Source organism: Taeniopygia guttata, chromosome 34, assembly GCF_048771995.1.
Source record: "Taeniopygia guttata chromosome 34, bTaeGut7.mat, whole genome shotgun sequence".
In the NCBI taxonomy this organism is placed as follows: domain Eukaryota; kingdom Metazoa; phylum Chordata; class Aves; order Passeriformes; family Estrildidae; genus Taeniopygia; species Taeniopygia guttata.
In genome coordinates, this window is record NC_133059.1 from 584,201 (window position 1) to 596,221 (window position 12,021).

Sequence of the window (12,021 nt, forward strand, 5' to 3'; positions counted from 1 at the left end):
CTGTCAGAAGAAAAAGTTTTCCGGGAAACATAGTTGAAGGCCAAAGAGTCCTGTGGAAACCACTGGAGATATTTAAATTTATGAAAGTGGGGCATTAGGATAACCTAGGATAAACCTAGTGAAACTTCAGGTTAGGGACTTCCAGAGGTACAGGTGATGATATCTTTGTGCTTGCTAGCCCTTGGAGGGGAGCTGTTTACTCTATAAAGTTGTTTGACAGACTTAAATTCAGGCACCTGTGTAGACAAAGTGAAAGCTTTTGAAAAGTGTTTACAGACACAAAAGAATAGATACAGCAAGACTTGAAGAAAGCAGTATGAATCCAGAATGACAACAGTCCTAGGTGGAAGAGTGTGTCTCTGTTATTTCCTTTTGCATTGTTGCCATAAATTATGTTCCCATAAACATCCGCTGTCATTTTTGTATTTTACCCATGTGTGCAGCTATAAAGAATGGCCAGTATCCTGATCTCTGAAAACATTTCCTTATATTGGTCTTTGGCTTTTTCAAAGGTAGGATTTTTTTTTAGTCTGAAGTGCTAAACATGTCAGGAGCAATGCCATTTACCCTAAAAATCCTGGTGTATAGTTTCCTTTTAGGAGAAACAGACAATAGTCAGAAGTCTGCTGTGGTCACACTGTGGAAAATGAAGTATAGAAGCACTGAAGCCTTTGAAGAATTAACCCAGTGTGAATCAAATCAGCATCTAGTCTATTTTCTTTAAGCTTTCACATGTGCTTATAACATACACATGAAAATGCACTTTTCAGAAAACCCCTGAGGCTGGAAGCATTGGCTGCTACTGAAGTTGTGTTGGAGATCACAGTTTAAGAGGAGAACTGGGGCATGTGGAGATGTTGCTTTGTCGCAGACATGCAATATTAAAGCCCATTTGGTTCTAATATCAGGTTTCATTCTAACAGCCACCTGCCAAATTTAAGCTACCAAAATCTTGTGAATGTGTCTTCCAAATACACAACTTTTATTTTCCTCTGACTTCCAGTGCATTTTACCCAGTTTGACAGCTCCATGAAAATAAAGAATGCCGTGCACTGACACTGGCATTCTTGCTGTGTTGTAAATCACTTCGAAACAAGTTTCATATTCTCTCTTTCCCCCATCCTGTTACATCAGATTATATGTATCAGAGATCCGATTTTCTGTTACTCTGAAATAATTGGAGATGGAAATTCTGGTTAATTTATTTCATGGATGTGTGTTGCAGGTATGGGAAATAGTACTATAGGTAATGCAGCAGATGTGAGATATTTAGAGAACAACTGGTATACGAATATGGTATGCTAAAATTAGGTTATTTTCTCATTAATTAGTGCAGTTGCTTAGAGCATGGTGCTAATAATGTCAAGGTCACAGAGTCAGTCCCTGTACAGGCCATTCATTTAAGAGTTGAATTCAATGATTCCTGTAGGTCCCTTCCAACTACAAATATTCTGTGATTCTGTGATAATTTTAACACTCTTTATTTTCCACTAAATGATACACAGAATGCATTAAATTCTTTCCAGCGTTTTCTGGGAAATTCAGTAAATTTTTAGTGCTTGCAGTAACTTTCAGTGAAGTGGCCTGGGGTCAGTGTACAGCAGTGACAAATGTCCTAGTTCTCAGGATGCAATCCATGAACACCCACTCTTGTTTCATTGGGGCATGACATTTGTGATACTGTCTTATGCAGCAGGGGGACATTCTTATTGGATCGCTGCTGTATGTTTTCTCAGTGCTCCTTGATCTTCTGTTTTTCTTTGCCTTTGTTTTTTGAGCTATGAATTACAAACTTCTTCAGAAAATCAAGAAAATAAATTTTTAAAAAGTCACATTATTGTCATTCTACTGGTGGGAAAATTGAGACCTGACTGTCACATATAGCAAAGCAATAACAAAACTAGGATTAGACTGTATCCTGGTTTACTTCAGTCTGTTTGGCTCATGGTGCCTCTTTACTGTATTCATTTTATGGTCCCATTGAGCTAAGTCATGAATTTTTGTGGTTTTGGGTTTTTTTTTCACACAGTGGGATAGTTTTTCATGGAGAAGATTTTCTCAGGGGGAGTATATTGCATATGCCAATGTGACAAAGGGTTTACAACTCAATCTGGCTTTGTTCTTTGGAAACTGCAGTTGGGGCTGTCATATGGGGAATTTACCCATACCAATGAGCCTAAGCTTCTGAGTTATGGTGTACATGCTTCACAAAGCTTAATAAGACATTTTGATGCCCAGAAAGCTGTAATTTTATTGCATACCTTCCCTCAAGCATCAGTATGATGAATATCTAGTACACAGAATGAAACAAGGAAAGAAAGTTGGCCTTCTCCTTCTGCACCAAGCAGCTGTTAAAAAATCTGTGTTTTCATCTAAATGCTTTTCTCACTTTTTATTCCTTTAAAATAGGAAGGGAGCAATTGCTTTCTCACCAGGCCCCAGATTTGGTGTGTGAGTGTTTTGAGAGGTGCTGATCAGCTGATGTCCTTCACTCCTGCTAGGGACACACCCTGCTGGTGTTCCATGCACCACTAGCCGAGCGCTTCACAGAATCACAGAATAATGAGGTTGGAAGACACCTCTAAGATCAAGTCCAACCTATGCCCTAACACCACAACCAGACTATAGCACCAAGTGCCAAGTCCAGTCTTTTTTTAAACATATCCAGAGATGGTGATTCCACCACCTCCCTAGGAAGACAATTCCAGTATTTTATTATTCTTTCAGTGAAAATTTTTTTCCTAATACCCAACCTAAACCTTCCCTGATGTAGCTTGAGACTGTGTCCTCTTGTTCTGCCAGTTGCTGCCCAGTGGAAGAGATCGACCCCCACCTGTCTGCAGCCTCCCTTCAGGAAGCTGTAGAGAGCAATAAGGTCACCACCACTTTGGGGTGTCTGGTGCCAGGGGCTGCACTGACTGAGAGGTGCAGCAGCACGTGCCTGGCATCAGGCACGGGAGAGGCTCTGGTGAAAGCCCCAGGGCTGCTGAAAGCCGACAGCCTCAGTGGGACACTCAAGTGCTTGCTGCTGGCATGAGCGTGGCTGTCTCGGGGACGTGAAACTGGCAGGAGTCAGGTTGGTCAATTGGTCTCACTCCCTGCTATCAGCACCACCTACCTCATGGAGCAGTTATTCCTTTTGTGACCCAGCTGTTCTAAGTGGCCCTTTGGGATACTTCATGCAACTTCTTTAGGAATGGTGTTGCTGTGGGACACATCCTTTTTACTCCAATGTTTCAGATTTAACTTTTGTTAAAATCTATGATCTGTGATATATATTTATTTATGAGCAGTTTATACCCATTTCCTCTGGCTGTTTATAATTCTGGTCTTCAGAGTCCTTTGACTCTTCCTGCCTAATTTAACCCCACTTGTATTAGTGGTGCTTCCCAACTTTCTGTCACCTGCATGTGTCGTGGCAGAGTTCTGGGTTTTTAGCACGGCTGCTGAAGGGTACATGAAACAGGATGAGCTCTGACACTGTTTCTTCAGGAACTTCATGAGTAGTTTTCTACCTCAAGTTCTTTACTTATTAGACATTTTTTTTTTTTTTCTTGTACTAGTGCCTGTTTTTTGCAGCTGAGCTAATCAGTTTCCAGGTGACAATTTAGTAAATACTTAAGCGGAGCCATGAGGAAGAGCAGCTCTAGCACCTCAATGCACTTCAGCTGGGTTATTGAAGTACAATATTAGAGTGAACCAATGTCTGTTTACCAAGTTATGTTTGTTTCTCTACCACACTCCATTTTCATTGGAAACTTGTGTTATCTCTTCCCTCACTAAAAACTTGTTTTGAAACCTTACAAACAGATGAAGACCAATGGCTTTTTTAATTGTTTAGGTAGCTTACGGTCTTCCTCTTTTGTATTTTGGACAATATATAACATTTCCACTAATTTTATGAAGTCCTGCACCGTGCTAGATTTAGAAGCCCATCTAGAAGTGATTAATGAAAAAGCTGTAATGTCACACAACTTTTTTTTTTTGTAATCAGACTTCACTTTTATTTTGAGAACCCCTTCTCCTAAGGATTTATAGTCTGAAGTGTTAGCTTAGGAACAAAATCTGATACTGGGATAGATACATAGATACTGAAAAATGAGTAAAATACCAGCGTTATTAATTGATGACAGATAACAGCTCTTTTGGAATGAGAAGGGTGGATCCATATATTTTACACACACACACACACACACATATATATATATATATATATATATATATGCACACACACATAGGTATATACATATATGTGCATATATTTTTATATATATATAGCATCCACATGCCAATTTATATATCTATATATATAAATAATACAATAATACACATTTTTAACAATTTTTGCTTTCCTTTTCATTCCTTTCTCATAGTAAAAATGCCTATTTAGTGGACAGGAAAATGTTACTTTTAGAAATCTGATGCTCCTGATTTAAAAAGACCTTTGTGGTTTTAAATGTTTTGTTTTAATCAGAAATCAATTTCCATCTACCCTTTAAAGTGATACCTTATCTGTCCTATGCTTATGTACTGCTTAATTTCATACTCCTGGGAGGTATTCTTTCTCTCTGATAGTAAAGAGCTTATTAACTTTCATTTATTAGGAGAATTTAATTTCTTTCCTGTTGCTAAATTTAAGAAAATATTTGAAGAATGATTTAAAAGTAATGGTAAGGTTTTTGCTTTTTTTTTTTAATTGGGCAATAGAAGATAAAATCTGGAAATCATGACAGTAGCCAACCTTGGAATTTTCATATGGTTATTTTAAAATGAAAATAAACTGAAGATTAAGAAAAGAATTCCATTTAAGTATACAGTTCACATATTCCAATTCGTTGCATTCTTGCCTTAAATTTAGTAACTCCATTAAGATATTCTAAGATTTTTCCAGACATTTCAAATACAGATACATATATACTATGAAATATATTAAATATATAATTTGTACTGTTTGTAACACAAAATGATTATAACTTAAGTCAATGTTGTTGTCACCTTTAATATATAGTGCCTTGGGTTATCTGTCTTTTGTTTCCATTCCTTGAAATTTTTGCTTATTGAGGAATTTGGGGAAAAAAAATCATTTGTTATTAAGTTCTTAATATTGTGAATGAAGCAGGTAAATAGAAAAAATATTAAAAATTTACCAATTTCAAAGCTTCAAACTGTTTAAAAGTGCAATGATTTTAAATCTAACAGAAACTACAGAAGCATGTGGTCTTACTTTTTTGGGATTTTGTAAAACTAAGTAACTCATCAGAATAAAATATAACAGTAAAACTTAATTTCACCCCCTACAGAAAAGTCAATACAGATGTGTAATGTTACTTGTGTCAGGGTTTGAGAGAACCAGACCTGTGGTACTGTTACACAGCATGTCCTGTAATAAAAAATGAGGTTTATGCTTTCTTGCTCAGCACATCAACTCATTATTTATTATGCAATTTTCTTGATCTATTACAATTTAGAACTGACAGTTTCTGGGAACCTCTCATTTCTTATATGCAATGCAAATAAATATCACTTTTACTACCCCATATATAATTACAAATTGATTTTCAAGTTGGATCATTTAGCTTCACTTTTCATTGTCTAATGTGGCCTTATAATGCTAAATACTGAGTCTGTTGAGAAACTAGAGAGTAAAACAATTGATTTTTTAATATAATTGTCTGTGGTCAATTACCATAGAAGTGGGGGTGTGTGTATTTCCGCCTTGTAGGACAAACAGTAATTTCCATGAAGGAATCTGTAGAAGAATGGAGAGTAAGTCAAGTCCATTAACACTTCTGATGCCTCGAAGCAGATGTCTCTGTTTTTAACTCCTCCAGTTCTTCTGTGTATTTGACAAGGAGAGTTGGGCATTTTCAAAAGCCGACAAAGAGACATCCTGTCTGCCTAACTGGATAACTAAACTTTTGCCAAACATCTCCCAAGCCCCTTGGCCTCTAGGCTTTGCTGTAAATGATTCAGGGATCTTGGGCAGAATTGGGCATAAAGTTTATGTACAGGAGAACTGACAGCTCAGACAAATCTCCTTGGCCAGGTGTGTTTGGAGATCTGTGATCTCACATTCATCTGTCTCTTCCTTCTGATCAGCTTTTCTTCACTGGTACATTTTCATCAGCTTTTCTTCTTACACTTAACCTGTGTTGCAGTGGTGGCTCATCCCACTCTGCCCAGGCAGAGACCAGACTGGACCTACCTTCAGCCCTTCCTGATATTCCCAGTACTTTCCTCTGTGCTTCCTGGCACTGTGCACTGTGCCGCCCACACACCCTGGCACAGCTGATTTCAGATTGCTTTTTTTTTTATACCTCATTCATAGGTATGTGGTCAGAATGATGACCACATCATTCTGAGAAAATGCCCTGGGAAAGCAAAGTTATGCTCCACTGCTGCAATGCTGCTACACTGTTTTATCTCTGACTCTTTGTAAATATGGTAGAGGGTTAAGGTTTAAGTAACTCAAACTTCATTATCTCTGCTAAGAGGTCTTTATCAGAAAGGTAACTAAATTCACGTGAGAGGAAATGAATTTCCTTGCAAAAATCCAATACATCCTTTTTCACTGGGAATCAAAGAGGAAGAAGTAAAATCAAAGTGTTTCCAGATTGAGAGAAACAGTGACTGTAGGTTTTGGGAAATAAAGGTACTTGACAAAGGACACTGGTTTTTTGCTTTCTTACCCGTGGGGACTGAGCCTGTGTACGTCAAGCCACTTCTACAAGGTGCCAACAGCTGGGTGAAAGGGAATATGACAGCAGTCAACTACTCCTGTATGCCACTGGGTTGTGCATCTTTCCTTGGTGATGTTTTTATTTCTGATGCATATTGCAATAATTCTTCATTCTTATATATTTGCTATTAAAGATTTTGTAAAGCGTGATTGGAGACTATTCTAAAGCATTTGTGGCTACTAATGACCTGCTGACTGGTGCCTGGGACTTGAGACAATGTACTAATCAATATTTGCTTAAAAAGTAGTGTGGTTTGTAGTGTTTTTACTATTAGTTATAAGAAAAACCAGTTTTGTCTTGTCAAAATTAGAAGTAAAAAATACCTTTTTTTTATCAATGTTGTCTTAGAAGAATTTATATTTAGCTTCTATTTTAAATTTATTAGAATCAAACCTGTACTCGATCATATCCAGTCTTGGCTGCTTAATTGAAATCAGTGAGGCAGAACCTGAGCTGTTGTTCATTTATATTTCTTCATTTACATAATTTGGATTACAGTAACTGGTAGTATTTTGCCATCTGGATTCATCTACATCAAAACCCATTTTTCAGAATTCTTCAGGGCAGATTAAAAAAGAAAGAGGAACTATATCAATATTTAATGCCAATTAACTAAGGTCCGCAATTCTGCTCTAAACTTCTGTTTCATTTTCTCAGTAAACTTACTTAATGTTGATGGGTGACATTTTTAAACCACACACTGTTGATTTCTGTCAAATGTACTTTTTGTTCTACTAATTTCCCTTGAGCTACCCTTAGTTTTTTGAGCCTAATTCTTTTCATTTGAAAATTGGCAGAAAGAGCTAAGTATTTTTTTATAACAGTTATGCCAAGTCCACTGGCCTAAATTCTTCACAAATGTAATTTGCCTGGCTTTGCAATCAGTTTAGTTTCCAGATGATTTGGCTCATCATAACTTTGAGGAAAACACATAATAGTGACAAGGTGCCCTGGCCAGATTAACTGAATGCTTTTTAAAAGTACACGTAGCCAATGAAGAAATAAACAAAGATCGATGGGGTTGATTTGAAACTTTGTAACTTTTTGTCATGGAATCTTGCATTTGAAGTCATTTTCATTTCAATTTACAGGCAAGGTTTTTCACCTGCATAAATCTGTTTTAACTGTTTATTCATGGACTAATTAATCTGTCAGTCACAGGACAGGGTATAATCTTCATAATCTTTGTTTTATTTTAACTATGTTACAGATTTACTGGCCTACAGCAAAAGAAAAGGTCGAATTATGCAAATTAGCTGGGAAAGATGCCCAGGTAAGTATGATGTATATTTTTTATTATTGCTGAGATTTATTAATATCTGTGTGTTTGTTAGTAAATCCACAAAATGCATTAGTAAGGTCGCGTTACACTTCTTCTGAACTAAGTGTTTTTTCTTAATTAAAAAAATTACATTTCTATTGTTTCTTAAATATTAATATTTTTAAAAATTCAAAATTGCATCAATATTTCCTTTGATGTAATAAATGCAGCTGGGAGACAAATGGACTTACCTCAGAAATGTCTACCAGGCAATACTTCCATGAAATCCTCTCTTTTCACATTAGAATGCTTCTTTTTTTCTTGGGACTGTCCTGACTGTAACTTCATTATAATTCATTAAAGAAACAGAGTAGTAAAGAAGCAGTGTACAAATCAACTTAACTTGCAGACTGCTTGAGTTAGGGTTAAAAGAAAATTTCAGACTCAATGGCTTTTCTGTGGAACCACAAATTTTCTTTAGGAAGTATATTTAAGGTACATACGTGTATACAATACAACTTTTATATGTTTTGCTTACCACAGATTACATCATGTGTCTAGAGCCCACTATGAATGTAAACATTTTCTGGCTCTAAAATAATTTTTTTTTCATTTTGTCTCAGAAAAAAATGTCCTAATTTCTATCCAGCATGTCAGTCACCAAGGTAGATTGCAGCTCAAAACACTCTCAGCTCTCTGCCTGAAGAATTTCAACTTCTTATTCTAACTTGTTGCTACCATTGTCTTTACAGCAGTCAAAACCTAAACAACACCTTTGCTGAGCACAGGAAATTTTCTTATAGGGGTGTATATGGAAGATTTGTTCTGTTTCTATACTAAAAGAAGATTGAAAGGGTCCTGGGAGGGAAATATTTGTTTTGGACTCTCACTTAGGTGTAGGGTGATATCTAGAAAGTATGAACAGATTCTTTGTATTCCCTCGAAATACTTGTTTTGTTTTTCTGTATTAATTTCATTTTGGGGAAAGCTAGAGCAAGCCTTGTCCTCCAGCCCATGTATCATCCTTGGAGCACACAGCATCTGCCCAGCAAGGACCAAGCCCAGCTAGAGCCAGGACAGCTCATTGGACTCAGAAATAACCAAATAAGAGTCACCAGTAAGGTGTGGCTGGTGCAGAGACAAAGCATACCCACTGAAGTGCGCTGAAGCCTTTCAGCGCACCACAGTTACTTTAATCATGTAATCTTTGGTGTTAAAGCACCCTGAGCTGGGAAGCAAAGGCAGGAGGATTGGTAGCCAGACAAACCCAGTGGCTCTGCGACCTCTGCCCAGCTGTTGGCAGGTGTTGTTTGCCAGGACACAGGCTGAACAGATACCCTCCAAACTGTGCTGTGAGCACACAGCTTCTTGTGGCTGTAAGCATTACAGCAGAATTAGGTTTGCATGTCTGATTGATGAACTGCCTGGTAGATAGCTGCTATCAAATTGTAGTTGTTACAGCTTTGAACTGCTTCGTGAACAGTCCCTGCTACAGTAGTTTTAAGTACACCAGTGCTGTGGCTGTAATTTAGTAGAATGTATAACGTGGAAAAAAAGAATAAACATGAAAATTAACCTTTATCTTTCTTTTTCCAACAGACAGATTGTGCCAATTTTATCTGTGTTCTCCATCCGTACAACTGGACCCATGTTTATGTCTGTGGCACAGGAGCATTTCACCCTCTGTGTGGATACATTGAACTTGGAACTCACTAAGAAGTAATTTAACTTTCTCACTAGTGTGACATGTCAAGGAATAGCCCTCATCTTGTTTAGCATTCATCATAGATTGGAAAATTGTCGGAATCTGTGGGTATTGGTGATTCCGAGATTGTAGAAAGTCTCTGTCTTTCTGCCCCATTGCCAAAGAAGAAGCCATAATTGGTCTGTGCTGGTTTCAAGGTTGTTTATTCTGTTTATCTCTAACATGTTCTGCTGCCCTGCCGCAGCTCTGTCCTGCAGGGCAGCGTGTGGGGCTCTGCCCTCAGTGGGATGGTACAAACATTAAATACCAGAAACTACCTGTGCTGGATTTACAATAACGTGCCAATATCTGTCACCTACGTTGAACAGTGTGTCCCCAGCCTAAACCAACAGAAAAATGCCAACACCACAGTGAAACATGGAGGGCATGAAGAAGGAGAAAAAGGACAAGGCACACCCAATTTCCTCCATCTTGTCCCCTTTGAACCCCTAATCTAGAAACCTAAAATTTTACTTTTGCACTCGTGCCACACTTAATTATTACTCGTATCAAACACTCAGAGCTTGTAATTCATCCTGTAGGACTGAAAACTCTTTTCCATGGACAGAGATCACAGACAGTGTCTCTGGGGGCTCTGTCCAGGGGGTTCCTGACCCCTGCCAGGGTTCCAGACCTGCCAGGGCAGCCAGAGGGAAGCCCTGGATTCCCACACTGTGGAGCTTCTGCCTTCCTCTGTCTCTCCTTCCTCTCCTTCTAATGCTCTTTATATGGAACATTTTTGGGTACCTGAACAACTTAAGCCTTTAAACCTTTCCAGATTAAATGGGCTGAGTGAATGAAGTTACTCCTATGACAAGTGATTTAAACTGGATTGGTTTTGTATTAAATGCTTTTCCAAAGTTTCTTGTTCTTTTGTACTTTGCCAGTGAAGTTTTGGGGGTCCCGAATGGGCGCTGAGGGGCACTTGGGGATCCCGGAGGGTCTGGGGGACACTTGTGGGACAGATGGGGGCGGATACCGAGGGTCTGTGGTGCGCGGGGCATGATGGGCGTTGTAGTCCCGGTTTTAAAGGGGCTCTATGGGGCCGCAGAGCATGACGGGAGTTGTAGGCAAAAGAAAAGATGGCGCAGGCTCCAGGCTCCGCCCCCAAAGCCATGATCCCTGGCGCTGATTGGTTGATGGCCGTGATGGGCGGGAGCCTCGGCAAATGGGAGGCAGCAGAGACGGGAACAGCCCATTCAACCCCTCCAGTCTCTCCCAGTACAGCCCAGTACATCCCCAGTACAGCCCAGTACAGCCCCAGTGCCCCTCCAGTCCCTCCCAGCACAGCTCAGTTCATCCCCAGTACAGCCCAGTACATCCCCCGTGCCCCTCCAATCCCTCCCAGCACAGCCCAGTTCATCCCCAGTACAGCCCAGTACATCCCCCGTGCCCCTCCAATCCTTCCCAGCACAGCCCAGTTCATCCCCAGTACAGCCCAGTACAGCCCCAGTGCCCTTAAAATCCCTCCCAGTACAGCCCAGTTCATCCCCAGTACAGCCCAGGACAACCCCTGTGCCACTCCAGTCCCTCCCAGCACAGCCCAGTTCATCCCCAGTACAGCCCAGTACAGCCCCAGTGCCCCTCCAATACATCCCAGTACAGCCCAGTCCCTCCCAATACACCTGAGTTCATTCCCAGGCCCTCCCAGTTCCCCCCAGTGCCATCCATATTCCGCTCCAGTGCCCCCCAGTTATCCCCACAGCGTTCCCGCCCATTGTGGGGCAGCGGCACAGACGGAATGTCCTGCGGCCCAAATCCCTGCTCCTGCCACACAGTGCCCGGCCTTCTCCCCTCCTCCTCCTCTCCCAGCACGGCACAAATTCCAGCTCGGAGGAGGCTTCCCCAGAGAGGGCTCCTGCTCCAGCCTGAGTGTCCCTGCAGAGGAACAGGGCATCTTTCAGGCACTTCCACAAGCTCAGGGTTCTTACTTCATGGGGAATCTGGGATGAAAATGGCCTTGTTAGGAAGGACAAAAGCAGAGGGAATGGGTTGGAAATTATTAGTAAAAATGTTCCATTGTACAGGGAAAGTTCACAAAATCATTCCCTGCTTTTTTCCTTTTCAGATTCTTTCAGCCATCCACTGAGAGGACCAGCTTGTTCTGGTGCTTTCCATGCGCTGATTGTACTCTTGATTTATATCAGTGCTCGAGAGGTGGAAGCTTCTAAACTGAACACAGAAACAAACTCCCTCTGTCAGCCCATTTTCATCTTCTACATCACTTTCAAGATGTCCATGGGGATGTTGGAACGATTATCACACTGCTCTCCAGT

The 12,021-nt window shown here is 40.1% G+C and overlaps 1 protein-coding gene and 1 long non-coding RNA gene across 2 annotated transcripts in view; both read left to right on the top strand.

Annotated features, from left to right (window-relative positions):
• LOC121468955 (uncharacterized) overlaps positions 1 to 12,021 on the top strand; it is a 2,238,800-nt gene that overhangs the window by 110,410 nt on the left and 2,116,369 nt on the right. The window lies entirely within an intron of this gene.
• On the top strand, positions 7,959 to 10,605 carry LOC140681341 (uncharacterized). Its single transcript, XR_012052526.1, has 2 exons — positions 7,959 to 8,013; positions 9,601 to 10,605. It is a non-coding gene; the product is annotated as an uncharacterized lncRNA (long non-coding RNA).